Source organism: Somniosus microcephalus, unplaced genomic scaffold (genome assembly GCF_052327205.1).
Source record: "Somniosus microcephalus isolate GS21.2 unplaced genomic scaffold, FLI_Smic_1.0 unresolved_chr3, whole genome shotgun sequence".
In the NCBI taxonomy this organism is placed as follows: Eukaryota; Metazoa; Chordata; class Chondrichthyes; order Squaliformes; family Somniosidae; genus Somniosus; species Somniosus microcephalus.
The window spans coordinates 11,395,851-11,408,555 of NW_028225181.1; the positions used below are offsets into that span (position 1 = coordinate 11,395,851).

Consider the following 12,705-nt stretch of genomic DNA (forward strand, 5'->3'; position numbering starts at 1 on the left):
CCTCAGTCTCCTCATAACACTCCCCTCAGTCTCCTCATAACACTCCCCTCGGTCTCCTCACAACACTCCCCTCGGTCTCCTCACAACACTCCCCTCAATCTCCTCACAACACTCCCCTCAGTCTCCTCACAACACTCCCCTCAGTCTCCTCATAACACTCCCCTCAGTCTCCTCATAGCACTCCCCTCAGTCTCCTCATAACACTCCCCTCAGTCTCCTCATAACACTCCCCTCAGTCTCCTCATAACACTTCCCTCAGTCTCCTCATAACACTCCCCTCGGTCTCCTCACAACACTCCCCTCAGTCTCCTCATAGCACTCCCCTCAGTCTCCTCATAACACTCCCCTCAGTCTCCTCATAACACTCCCCTCAGTCTCCTCATAACACTTCCCTCAGTCTCCTCATAACACTCCCCTCGGTCTCCTCACAACACTCCCCTCGGTCTCCTCACAACACTCCCCTCAGTCTCCTCATAACTCTCCCCTCAGTCTCCTCATAACACTCCCCTCAGGCTCCTCACAACACTACCCTCAGTCTCCTCACAACACTCCCCTCAGTCTCCTCACAACACTCCCCTCAGTCTCCTCACAACACTCCCCTCAGTCTCCTCATAACACTCCCCTCAGTCTCCTCATAACACTCCCCTCAGACTCCTCACAACACTCCCCTCAGCCTCCTCACAACACTCCCCACTGTCTCCTCCTAACTCTCCCCTCAGTCTCCTCACAACACTCCCCTCAGTCTCCTCACAACACTCCCCTCAGTCTCCTCATAACACTCCCCTCAGTCTCCTCATAACACTCCCCTCAGTCTCCTCATTCCACCCCCTTCAATCTCAGCATCCTATTCCCCTCTGACACTTGACTCCCACATCACTCAGTCATTGCCTCCAAACCCCCTCCGTCTCCTCATCCAACACCCATTAGTCTCCACAACCCAGGACTCTCGGTAAGAGACTGGAGGAATCTGAGGGACAGAGGATTTCAGCAGTTGCATTGGGTGAACAGTCTGTTTGGAATGGACCTCACAAGGCAGCTACCTGAGGTTGCAGAACCCGCTGGGTCAATGGATGAACGGTCAGCGGATTCGCGAGTCGATTGTTCCTCGGGTTTGTCAGTTGGCAATGTCTCGGGAGCTGTAATAAAGGATGAGAGACACGTGAGAATGCAGAGTGGAGAACACTAGGGCCCAGAAATGCGGGTCTCCACGGCTGAGAACGCACGGGGTACTCACCCCTAGGCCCAATGGAAGTGCCGGTTTCTTACATGCACTGCGCATGCGCGGGAAACCGGAACTTCCGTTCCCTTAAAGGAAAGGTTTCCTAGTAGATTGGCGGTTAGGATCAGATCAGCCACGATCTTATTGAATGGCGGAGCAGGCTCGAGTGGCCGATTGGCCTACTCCTGCTCCTATTTCTTATGTTCTTATGTTCTTATGTTTCAGGGGTCAAACGCGTACGCCGGAGAGGCAGCGCTTGCACATGGAACTTCCGGTTTTTTTGCAGATTTCTCCGGGAGGGTAAGTCTCCAGGAGTTACACATATAAAAAGCAAGCGCAAGGCCTGCTTTTAACAAGGTAAGTGGTGAATTAATTAAAATTAAAACATTTTTTCCACAGGTTTATTAATTTTACATGCTGTAAAGAAAGGTAAGTTTATTTTTAGCCACGTTAGAAAATGTAATTAACTTTTTCAAAAATTTAAATTATTGTTTAATAGTTATTTTATGTAATTTATAGTTATTTTAAAAATGTGATATTTTAAAAAAATATTTGAAGATTTAGTGATGTGTTGGGGCTTATAGTATTTATAGTTTTGACAGCTCTTCCTGTCAATTGTTTGAATGGGCATTTCCCTGCTACCATTGGCTCTCCATGGCCCACGTGATCCCAGGGGACGCATCGAACTACTGCGCCCCTGGGATATGCAAGCACTGCGCGCCGGCAGTTGGAGGAGGCCCAGGGTAGGAATCCCATGTGGGCCCACAGCTCAACAGCCGGCGAGCTAGGTAAGTGCAGATCGGAGGCCTGCACCCGCGGGAAGCCCCCGACCCGAGTTTCGAGGCCTCGGTGAACAGTCTTTTTGGAATGGACGTCACAAGGCAGCTACCTGAGGTTGCAGAACCAGCAGGGTCAATGGATGAACGGTCAACGGATTCGCGAGTCGATTGTTCCTCGGGTTTGACAGTTGGCGATGTCTCGGGAGCTGTAATAAAGGAAGAGAGACACGAGAGATTGCAGAGTGGAGAACACCACAACATGTCATCAGGAAGGCACGAGAGTACGAAGAATGTCAGACATCAGTCTTAATATAAACCAGAACCATCCAATTCCATCCCACTCCACTATCAGGCCTCCTCCCGTTCCCCTCAGTCTCCTCCTCCCACTCCCCTCAGTCTCCTCCTCCCACTCCCCTCAGTCTCCTCCTCCCACTCCCCTCAGTCTCCTCCTCCCGCTCCCCTCAGTCTCCTCCTCCCGCTCCCCTCAGTCTCCTCCTCCCGCTCCCCTCAGTCTCCTCCTCCCGCTACCCTCAGTCTCCTCCTCCCGCTCCCCTCAGTCTCCTCCTCCCGCTCCCCTCACTCTCCTCCTCCCGCTCCCCTCACTCTCCTCCTCCCGCTCCCCTCAGTCTCCTCCTCCCGCTCCCCTCAGTCTCCTCCTCCCGCTCCCCTCAGTCTCCTCCTCCCACTCCCCTCAGTCTCCTCCTCCCACTCCCCTCAGTCTCCTCCTCCCACTCCCCTAAGTCTCCTCCTCCCGCTCCCCTCAGTCTCCTCCTCCCGCTCCCCTCAGTCTCCTCCTCCCGCTCCCCTCAGTCTCATCCTCCCACTCCCCTCAGTCTCATCCTCCCACTCCCCTCAGTCTCCTCCTCCCGCTCCCCTCAGTCTCCTCCTCCCGCTCCCCTCAGTCTCATCCTCCCACTCCCCTCAGTCTCCTCCTCCCACTCCCCTCAGTCTCCTCCTCCCACTCCCCTCAGTCTCCTCCTCCCACTCCCCTCAGTCTCCTCCTCCCGCTCCCCTCAGTCTCCTCCTCCCGCTCCCCTCAGTCTCCTCCCACTCCCCTCAGTCTCCTCCTCCCGCTCCCCTCAGTCTCCTCCTCCCGCTCCCCTCACTGTCCTCCTCCCGCTCCACTCACTGTCCTCCTCCCGCTCCCCTCAGTCTCCTCCTCCCGCTCCCCTCAGTCTCCTCCTCCCGCTCCCCTCAGTCTCCTCCTCCCGCTCACCTCAGTCTCCTCCTCCCGCTCACCTCAGTCTCCTCCTCCCGCTCACCTCAGTCTCCTCCTCCCGCTCACCTCAGTCTCGTCCTCCCGCTCACCTCAGTCTCCTCCTCCCCCTCCCCTCAGTCTCCTCCTCCCGCTCCCCTCAGTCTCCTCCTCCCGCTCCCCTCAGTCTCCTCCTCCCGCTCCCCTCAGTCTCCTCCTCCCGCTCCCCTCAGTCTCCTCCTCCCGCTCCCCTCAGTCTCCTCCTCCCCGCTCCCCTCAGTCTCCTCCTCCCGCTCCCCTCAGTCTCCTCCTCCCGCTCCCCTCAGTCTCCTCCTCCCGCTCCCCTCAGTCTCCTCCTCCCGCTCCCCTCAGTCTCCTCCACCCGCTCCCCTCAGTCTCCTCCTCCCGCTCCCCTCAGTCTCCTCCTCCCGCTCCCCTCAGTCTCCTCCTCCCGCTCCCCTCAGTCTCCTCCTCCCGCTCCCCTCAGTCTCCTCCTCCCGCTCCCCTCAGTCTCCTCCTCCCGCTCCCCTCAGTCTCCTCCTCCCGCTCCCCTCACTCTCCTCCTCCCGCACCCCTCACTCTCCTCCTCCCGCTCCCCTCAGTCTCCTCCTCCCGCTGCCCTCAGTCTCCTCCTCCCGCTCCCCTCAGTCTCCTCCTCCCGCTCCCCTCACTCTCCTCCTCCCGCTCCCCTCACTCTCCTCCTCCCGCTCCCCTCACTCTCCTCCTCCCGCTCCCCTCACTCTCCTCCTCCCGCTCCCCTCAGTCTCCTCCTCCCGCTCCCCTCAGTCTCCTCCTCCCGCTCCCCTCAGTCTCCTCCTCCCACTCCCCTCAGTCTCCTCCTCCCACTCCCCTCAGTCTCCTCCTCCCACTCCCCTCAGTCTCCTCCTCCCACTCCCCTCAGTCTCCTCCTCCCACTCCCCTCAGTCTCCTTCTCCCGCTCCCCTCAGTCTCCTCCTCCCGCTCCCCTCTGTCTTCTCCTCCCGCTCCCCTCAGTCTCCTCCTCCCGCTCCCCTCAGTCTCCTCCTCCCAATCCCCTCAGTCTCCTCCTCCCCCTCCCCTCAGTCTCCTCCTCCCGCTCCCCTCAGTCTCCTCCTCCCGCTCCCCTCAGTCTCCTCCTCCCACTCCCCTCAGTCTCCTCCTCCCACTCCCCTCAGTCTCCTCCTCCCGCTCCCCTCAGTCTCCTCCTCCCACTCCCCTAAGTCTCCTCCGCCCACTCCCATCAGTCTCCTCCACCCACTCCCCTCAGTCTCCTCCTCCCCCTCCCCTCAGTCTCCTCCTCCCGCTCCCCTCAGTCTCCTCCTCCCGCTCCCCTCAGTCTCCTCCTCCCGCTCCCCTCAGTCTCCTCCTCCCGCTCCCCTCAGTCTCCTCCTCCCGCTCCTCTCAGTCTCCTCCTCCCGCTCCCCTCAGTCTCCTCCTCCCACTCCCCTCAGTCTCCTCCTCCCGCTCCTCTCAGTCTCCTCCTCCCACTCCCCTCAGTCTCCTGCTCCCACTCCCCTCAGTCTCCTCCTCCCGCTCCCCTCACTCTCCGCCTCCCACTCCCCTCAGTCTCCTCCTCCCAGTCCCCTCAATCTCCTCCTCCCACTCCCCTCAGTCTCCTCCTCCCACTCCCCTCACATTCCTCCTCCCACTCCCCTCAGTCTCCTCCTCCCACTCCCCTCGGTCTCCTCCTCCCACTCCCCTCACATTCCTCCTCCCACTCCCCTCAGTCTCCTCCTCCCACTCCCCTCACATTCCTCCTCCCACTCCCCTCAGTCTCCTCCTCCCACTCCCCTCACATTCCTCCTCCCACTCCCCTCAGTCTCCTCCTCCCGCTCCCCTCAGTCACTTACAACCCCCTCCCCTCAATTATTGAAACGCAGTTGCCTGAGTCACTTATATTCTCCTCCCCTCTTTTATTGAATCCCACTCCCCTCAGTTACTGAATCCCACTCCCCTCAGTCACATACTTCTCTCTCCCCTCAGTTACTGAATCCCACCCCCCTCAGTTGCTGAATCCAGTCCCTCACAGTTACTGAATCACCCTCACCTCAGTTACTGTATCCCATTCCCCTCAGTCATTCAAACCCCCCCTCAGTTAATGAATCTCACTCCCCTCAGTCACATACATTGTCCTCCCCTCAGTTACTGAATCCCACTCCCCTCAGACACTACATCCCACTCCCCTCAGTCACTACATCCCACTCCCCTCAGAGACTACATCCCACTCCCCTCAGACACTACATCCCACTCCCCTCAGACACTACATCCCACTCCCCTCAGACACTACATCCCACTCCCCTCAGTCACTACATCCCACTCCCCTCAGACACTACATCCCACTCCCCTCAGACACTACATCCCACTCCCCTCAGACACTACATCCCACTCCCCTCAATCACTACATCCCACTCCCCTCAATCACTGCATCCCACTCCCCTCAATCACTACATCCCACTCCCCTCAGACACTACATCCCACTCCCCTCAGACACTACATCCCACTCCCCTCAGACACTACATCCCACTCCCCTCAGACATTACATCCCACTCCCCTCAGACACTACATCCCAATCCCCTCAGACACTACATCCCAATCCCCTCAGACACTACATCCCACTCCCCTCAGACACTACATCCCACTCCCCTCAGACATTACATCCCACTCCCCTCAGTCACTATATCCCATTCCACTCAGACAGTACTTCCCACTCCCCTCAGTCACTATATCCCATTCCACTCAGACAGTACATCCCATTCCTCTCTGAAACCATATCCCATTCCACTCAGACACTACATCCCACGGTCATGGACAGTGCTATCCTGCGGCTCTTACTCGCCAAAAACCTGCTCACTGAGGCCCAGTTTGTGTTCCGCCAAGTCCACTCGGCTCCCGACCTCATTACAGCCTTGGTCCAAACATGGGCAAATGAGCTCAATTCCAGAAGTGAGGTGAGAGTGACTGCCTTTTACATCAAGACAGCATTTGACCGAGTGTGGCATCAAGGAGCCCCAGTAAAATTGAAGTCAATGTGGATCGTGGGTGGCGAGGTGTGGTGGGAACGCCCCACTGGTTGGAGTCATACCTAGCACAAAGGAAGATGGTTCTGGTGGTTGAAGGTCAATTATCACAGCCCCAGATCATCGCAGCAGGAGTTCCTCAGGGCAGTGTCCTAGGGCCAACCATCTTCAGCTGCTTCATCAATGAATTTCCCTCTAACATGAGGTCAAAATGGGACTGTTCGCTGATGACTGCACAGTGTTCAGTGCCATTCACAACTCCTCAGAAAATGAAGCAATCCATGCCGGCACGCAACAAGACATGTACGACGTTAAAGGCTTGGGCTGATAAGTGGCAACTAACATTCGCGCCACTGAAGTGCCAGGCAATAAATATCTCCAACAAGCGACAACTAAGTACCTCCATTTGACATTCAACAGCTTTACCATCGCCGAATCCCCCACCAGCAACATCCTGGGGTTCTCCATCGGCCAGAAACTTAACTGGACCAGCCACATAATTACTGTGGCAACAAGAGCAGGTCAGAGGCTAGGTATTCTGCAGCGAGTGTCTCACCTCGTGACTCCCCAAAGCCTTTCCACCATCTACAATGCACAAGTAAGGAGTGTGATGGAATACTCTCCACTGGCCTGGATGAGTGCAGCCCCAACAACACTCAAGAAGCTCGACACCATCCAGGACAAAGCAGCCCGCTTGATTGGCACCCCATCCACCAACTTAAACAATCACTCCCTCCACCACTGGCATACCGTGGCTGCAGTGTGTACCATCTACAAGATGCACTGCAGCAACTCACCAAGGCTCCTTCGGCGGCACCTCCCAAACAGGCAAACTCTTCCACCTAGAAGGACAAGGGCAGCAGGTGCATGAGAACATCACCAACTACAAGCTCCCCTCCAAGTCACACACCATCCTGCCTTAGAAGTACATCATCTATTCTGCATCGTCGCTGGCTCAAATTCCTGGAACTCCATAACTAAAATCACTGTGGGGGTAGCTTCACCACACGGACTATAGCGCTTCAAGAAGGCGGTTCACAGCGCCTACTCAAGGGCAATTCGGGATGGGCAGTAAATGCTGGCCTTGCCAGCGATGCCCACATCCCATAAGCAATTAAAAAAAATTCACTTAGGCACTACGTCCCATTTCACTCAGTCACTACATCCCATTTCACTCAGGCATTACGTCCCATTTCACTCAGGCACGACATCCCATTTCACTCAGGCATTACATCCCATTTCACTCAGGCACTACATCCCATTTCACTCAGGCATTACGTCCCATTTCACTCAGGCATTACGTCCCATTTCACTCAGGCATTACGTCCCATTTCACTCAGGCGTTACGTCCCATTTCACTCAGGCATTACTTCCCATTTCACTCAGGCATTACATCCCATTTCACTCAGGCATTACATCCCATTTCACTCAGGCATTACATCCCATTTCACTCAGGCACTACGTCCCATTTCACTCAGGCATTACGTCCCATTTCACTCAGGCATTACATCCCATTTCACTCAGGCATTACATCCCATTTCACTCAGGCATTACATCCCATTTCACTCAGGCATTACATCCCATTTCACTCAGGCATTACGTCCCATTTCACTCAGGCATTACGTCCCATTTCACTCAGGCATTACGTCCCATTTCACTCAGGCATTACGTCCCATTTCACTCAGGCATTACGTCCCATTTCACTCAGGCATTACGTCCGATTTCACTCAGGCATTACGTCCCATTTCACTCAGGCATTACGTCCCATTTCACTCAGGCATTACGTCCCATTTCACTCAGGCATTACGTCCCATTTCACTCAGGCATTACGTCCCATTTCACTCAGGCACTACGTCCCATTTCACTCAGGCACTACATCCCATTTCACTCAGGCATTACATCCCATTTCACTCAGGCATTACATCCCATTTCACTCAGGCATTACGTCCCATTTCACTCAGGCATTACGTCCCATTTCACTCAGGCATTACGTCCCATTTCACTCAGGCATTACATCCCATTTCACTCAGGCACTACATCCCATTTCACTCAGGCATTACGTCCCATTTCACTCAGGCACTACATCCCATTTCACTCAGGCATTACGTCCCATTTCACTCAGGCATTACGTCCCATTTCACTCAGGCATTACATCCCATTTCACTCAGGCACTACATCCCATTTCACTCAGGCATTACGTCCCATTTCACTCAGGCACTACATCCCATTTCACTCAGGCATTACGTCCCATTTCACTCAGGCATTACGTCCCATTTCACTCAGGCATGACATCCCATTTCACTCAGGCAATACATCCCATTTCACTCAGGCATTACATCCCATTTCACTCAGGCACTACATCCCATTTCACTCAGGCATTACATCCCATTTCACTCAGGCATTACGTCCCATTTCACTCAGGCATTACATCCCATTTCACTCAGGCACTACGTCCCATTTCACTCAGGCATTACGTCCCATTTCACTCAGGCACTACCTCCCATTTCACTCAGGCACAACATCCCATTTCACTCAGGCACTACATCCCATTTCACTCAGGCATTACATCCCATTTCACTCAGGCATTACATCCCATTTCACTCAGGCATTACGTTCCATTTCACTCAGGCATTACATCCCATTTCACTCAGGCATTACATCCCATTTCACTCAGGCATTACATCCCATTTCACTCAGGCACTACGTCCCATTTCACTCAGGCACTACGTCCCATTTCACTCAGGCATTACGTCCCATTTCACTCAGGCATTACATCCCATTTCACTCAGGCATGACGTCCCATTTCACTCAGGAATTACATCTCATTTCACTCAGTCACTACATTCCATTTCACTCAGGCACTACATCCCATTTCACTCAGGCATTACATCCCATTTCACTCAGGCATTACGTCCCATTTCACTCAGGCATTACGTCCCATTTCACTCAGGCATTACGTCCCATTTCACTCAGGCATTACGTCCCATTTCACTCAGGCACTACAACCCACTCCCCTCAGACACTACATCCCACTCCCCTCAGACACTACATCCCACTCCCCTCAGACACTACATCCCACTCCCCTCAGACACTACATCCCACTCCCCTCAGACACTACATCCCACTCCCCTCAGACACTACATCCCACACCCCTCAGACACAACATCCCACTCCCCTCAGACACTACATCCCACTCCCCTCAGACACTACATCCCACTCCCCTCAGACACTACATCCCACTCCCCTCAGACACTACAACCCACTCCCCTCAGACACTACATCCCACTCTCCTCAGACACTACATCCCACTCCCCTCAGACACGACATCCCACTCCCCTCAGAAACTACAACCCACTCCCCTCAGACACTACATCCCACTCCCCTCAGACACTACATCCCACTCCCCTCAGACACTACATCCCACTCCCCTCAGTAACTACATCCCACTCCCGTCAGACACTACATCCCACTCCCCTCAGACACTACATCCCACTCCCCTCAGTCACTACATCGCACTCCCCTCAGTCACTAAATCCCACTCCCCTCAGACACTACATCCCACTCCCCTCAGACACGACATCCCACTCCCCTCAGACACTACATCCCAATCCACTCAGACACTACATCCCACTCCCCTGAGGCACTACATCCCACTCCCCTCAGACACTACATCCCAATCCACTCAGACACTACATCCCACTCCCCTCAGACACTACATCCCACTCCCCTCAGACTCTACATCCCACTCCCCTCAGACACTACATCCCACACCCCTCAGACACTACATCCCACTCCCCTCAGACGCTACACCCCACTCCCCTCAGATGCTACAGCCCACTCCCCTCAGACACTACATCCCACTCCCCTCAGGCGCTACATCCCACTCCCCTCAGACGCTACATCCCACTCCCCTCAGACGCTACATCCCACTCCCCTCAGACACTACATCCCAATTCCCTCAGTCGCTACATCCCACTCCCCTCTGACACTACATCCCACTTCCCTCAGACACAACATCCCACTCCCCTCAGTCACTACATCCCGCTCCCCTCAGACACTACATCCCGCTCCCCTCAGTCTCCTCCTCCCGCTCCCCTCAGTCTCCTCCTCCCGCTCCCCTCAGTCTCCTCCTCCCGCTCCCCTCAGTCTCCTCCTCCCGCTTCCCTCAGTCTCCTCCTCCCACTCCCCTCAGTCTCCTCCTCCCACTCCCCTCAGTCTCCTCCTCCCACTCCCCTCAGTCTCCTCCTCCCGCTCCCCTCACTCTCCTCCTCACACTCCCCTCACTCTCCTCCTCACACTCCCCTCACTCTCCTCCTCCCACTCCCCTCAGTCTCCTCCTCCCGCTCCCCTCACTCTCCTCCTCCCACTCCCCTCAGTCTCCTCCTCCCGCTCCCCTCAGTGTCCTCCTCCCGCTCCCCTCATTCTCCTCCTCGCACTCCCCTCAGTCTCCTCCTCCCGCTCCCCTCAGTCTCCTCCTCCCGCTCCCCTCAGTCTCCTCCTCCCGCTCCCCTCAGTCTCCTCCTCCCGCTCCCCTCAGTCTCCTCCTCCCAATCCCCTCAGTCTCCTCCTCCCGCTCCCCTCAGTCTCCTCCTCCCGCTCCCCTCAGTCTCCTCCTCCCACTCCCCTCAGTCTCCTCCTCCCACTCCCCTCAGTCTCCTCCTCCCGCTCCCCTCAGTCTCCTCCTCCCGCTCCCCTAAGTCTCCTCTGCCCACTCCCCTCAGTCTCCTCCTCCCGCTCCCCTCACTCTACGCCTCCCACTCCCCTCAGTCTCCTCCTCCCACTCCCCTCAGTCTCCTCCTCCCACTCCCCTCAGTCTCCTCCTCCCACTCCCCTCACATTCCTCCTCCCACTCCCCTCAGTCTCCTCCTCCCACTCCCCTCGGTCTCCTCCTCCCACTCCACTCACATTCCTCCTCCCACTCCCCTCAGTCTCCTCCTCCCACTCCCCTCACATTCCTCCTCCCACTCCCCTCAGTCTCCTCCTCCCACTCCCCTCACATTCCTCCTCCCACTCCCCTCAGTCTCCTCCTCCCGCTCCCCTCAGTCACTTACAACCCCCTCCCCTCAATTATTGAAACGCAGTTGTCTGAGTCACTTATATTCTCCTCCCCTCTTTTATTGAATCCCACTCCCCTCAATTACTGAATCCCACTCCCCTCAGTCACATACTTCTCTCTCCCCTCAGTTACTGAATCCCACCCCCCTCAGTTGCTGAATCCAGTCCCTCACAGTTACTGAATCACCCTCACCTCAGTTACTGTATCCCATTCCCCTCAGTCATTCAATCCCCCCCTCAGTTAATGAATCTCACTCCCCTCAGTCACTTACATTGTCCTCCCCTCAGTTACTGAATCCCACTCCCCTCAGACACTACATCCCACTCCCCTCAGTCACTACATCCCACTCCCCTCGGACACTACATCCCACTCCCCTAGGACAGTAGATCCCACTCCCCTCAGACACTACATCCCACTCCCCTCAGACACTACATCCCACTCCCCTCAGACACTACATCCCACTCCCCTCAGACACTACATCCCACTCCCCTCAGACACTACATCCCACTCCCCTCAGACACTACATCCCACTCCCCTCAGTCACTACATTCCACTCCCCTCAGACACTACATCCCACTCCCCTCAGTCACTACATCCCACTCAGCTCAGACACTACATCCCACTCAGCTCAGACACTACATCCCACTCCCCTCAGACACTACATCCCACTCCCTTCAGACACTACATCCCACTCCCCTCAGACACTACATCCCACTCCCCTCAGACACTACATTCCACTCCCCTCAGACACTACATCCCACTCCCCTCAGACACTACATCCCTCTCCCCTCAGACACTACATCCCAATCCCCTCAGACGCTACAGCCCACTCCCCTCAGGCGCTACATCCCACTCCCCTCAGACACTACATCCCAATTCCCTCAGTCACTACATCCCACTCCCCTCAGACGCTACATCGAACACCCCTCAGACACTACATCCCACTCCCCTCAGACACTACATCCCACTCACCTCAGACACTACATCCCACTCCCCTCAGACATTACATCCCACTTCCCCCAGACACAACATCCCACTCCCCTCAGTCACTACATCCCACTCCCCTCAGACACTACACCCCACTCCCCTCAGACGCTACATCCCACTCCCCTCAGACGCTACATCCCACTCCCCTCAGACACTACATCCCACTCCCCTCAGACACTACATCCCACTCCCCTCAGGCGCTACATCCCACTCCCCTAAGACGCTACATCACACTCCCCTCAGACACTACATCCCACTCCCCTCAGACACTACATCCCACTCCCCTCAGACACTACAACCCACTCCCCTCAGACACTACATCCCACTCTCCTCAGACACTACATCCCACTCCCCTCAGACACGACATTCCACTCCCCTCAGACACGACATCCCACTCCCCTCAGAAACTACAACCCACTCCCCTCAGACACTACATCCCACTCCCCTCAGTAACTACATCCCACTCCCGTCAG

The 12,705-nt window shown here is 55.8% G+C and overlaps 1 pseudogene across 1 annotated transcript in view; it reads right to left on the reverse strand.

Moving 5' to 3' along the window:
• Positions 1-12,705, reverse strand: part of LOC147091197 (uncharacterized) — a 58,577-nt pseudogene that overhangs the window by 8,259 nt on the left and 37,613 nt on the right. Inside the window, exons 7-8 of the transcript XR_015075179.1 lie at positions 2,109-2,204; positions 1,041-1,136 (exon numbers count right to left, since the gene is read on the reverse strand). The product of XR_015075179.1 is annotated as an uncharacterized LOC147091197 (transcript). The remainder of the gene's footprint in view (positions 1-1,040; positions 1,137-2,108; positions 2,205-12,705) is intronic.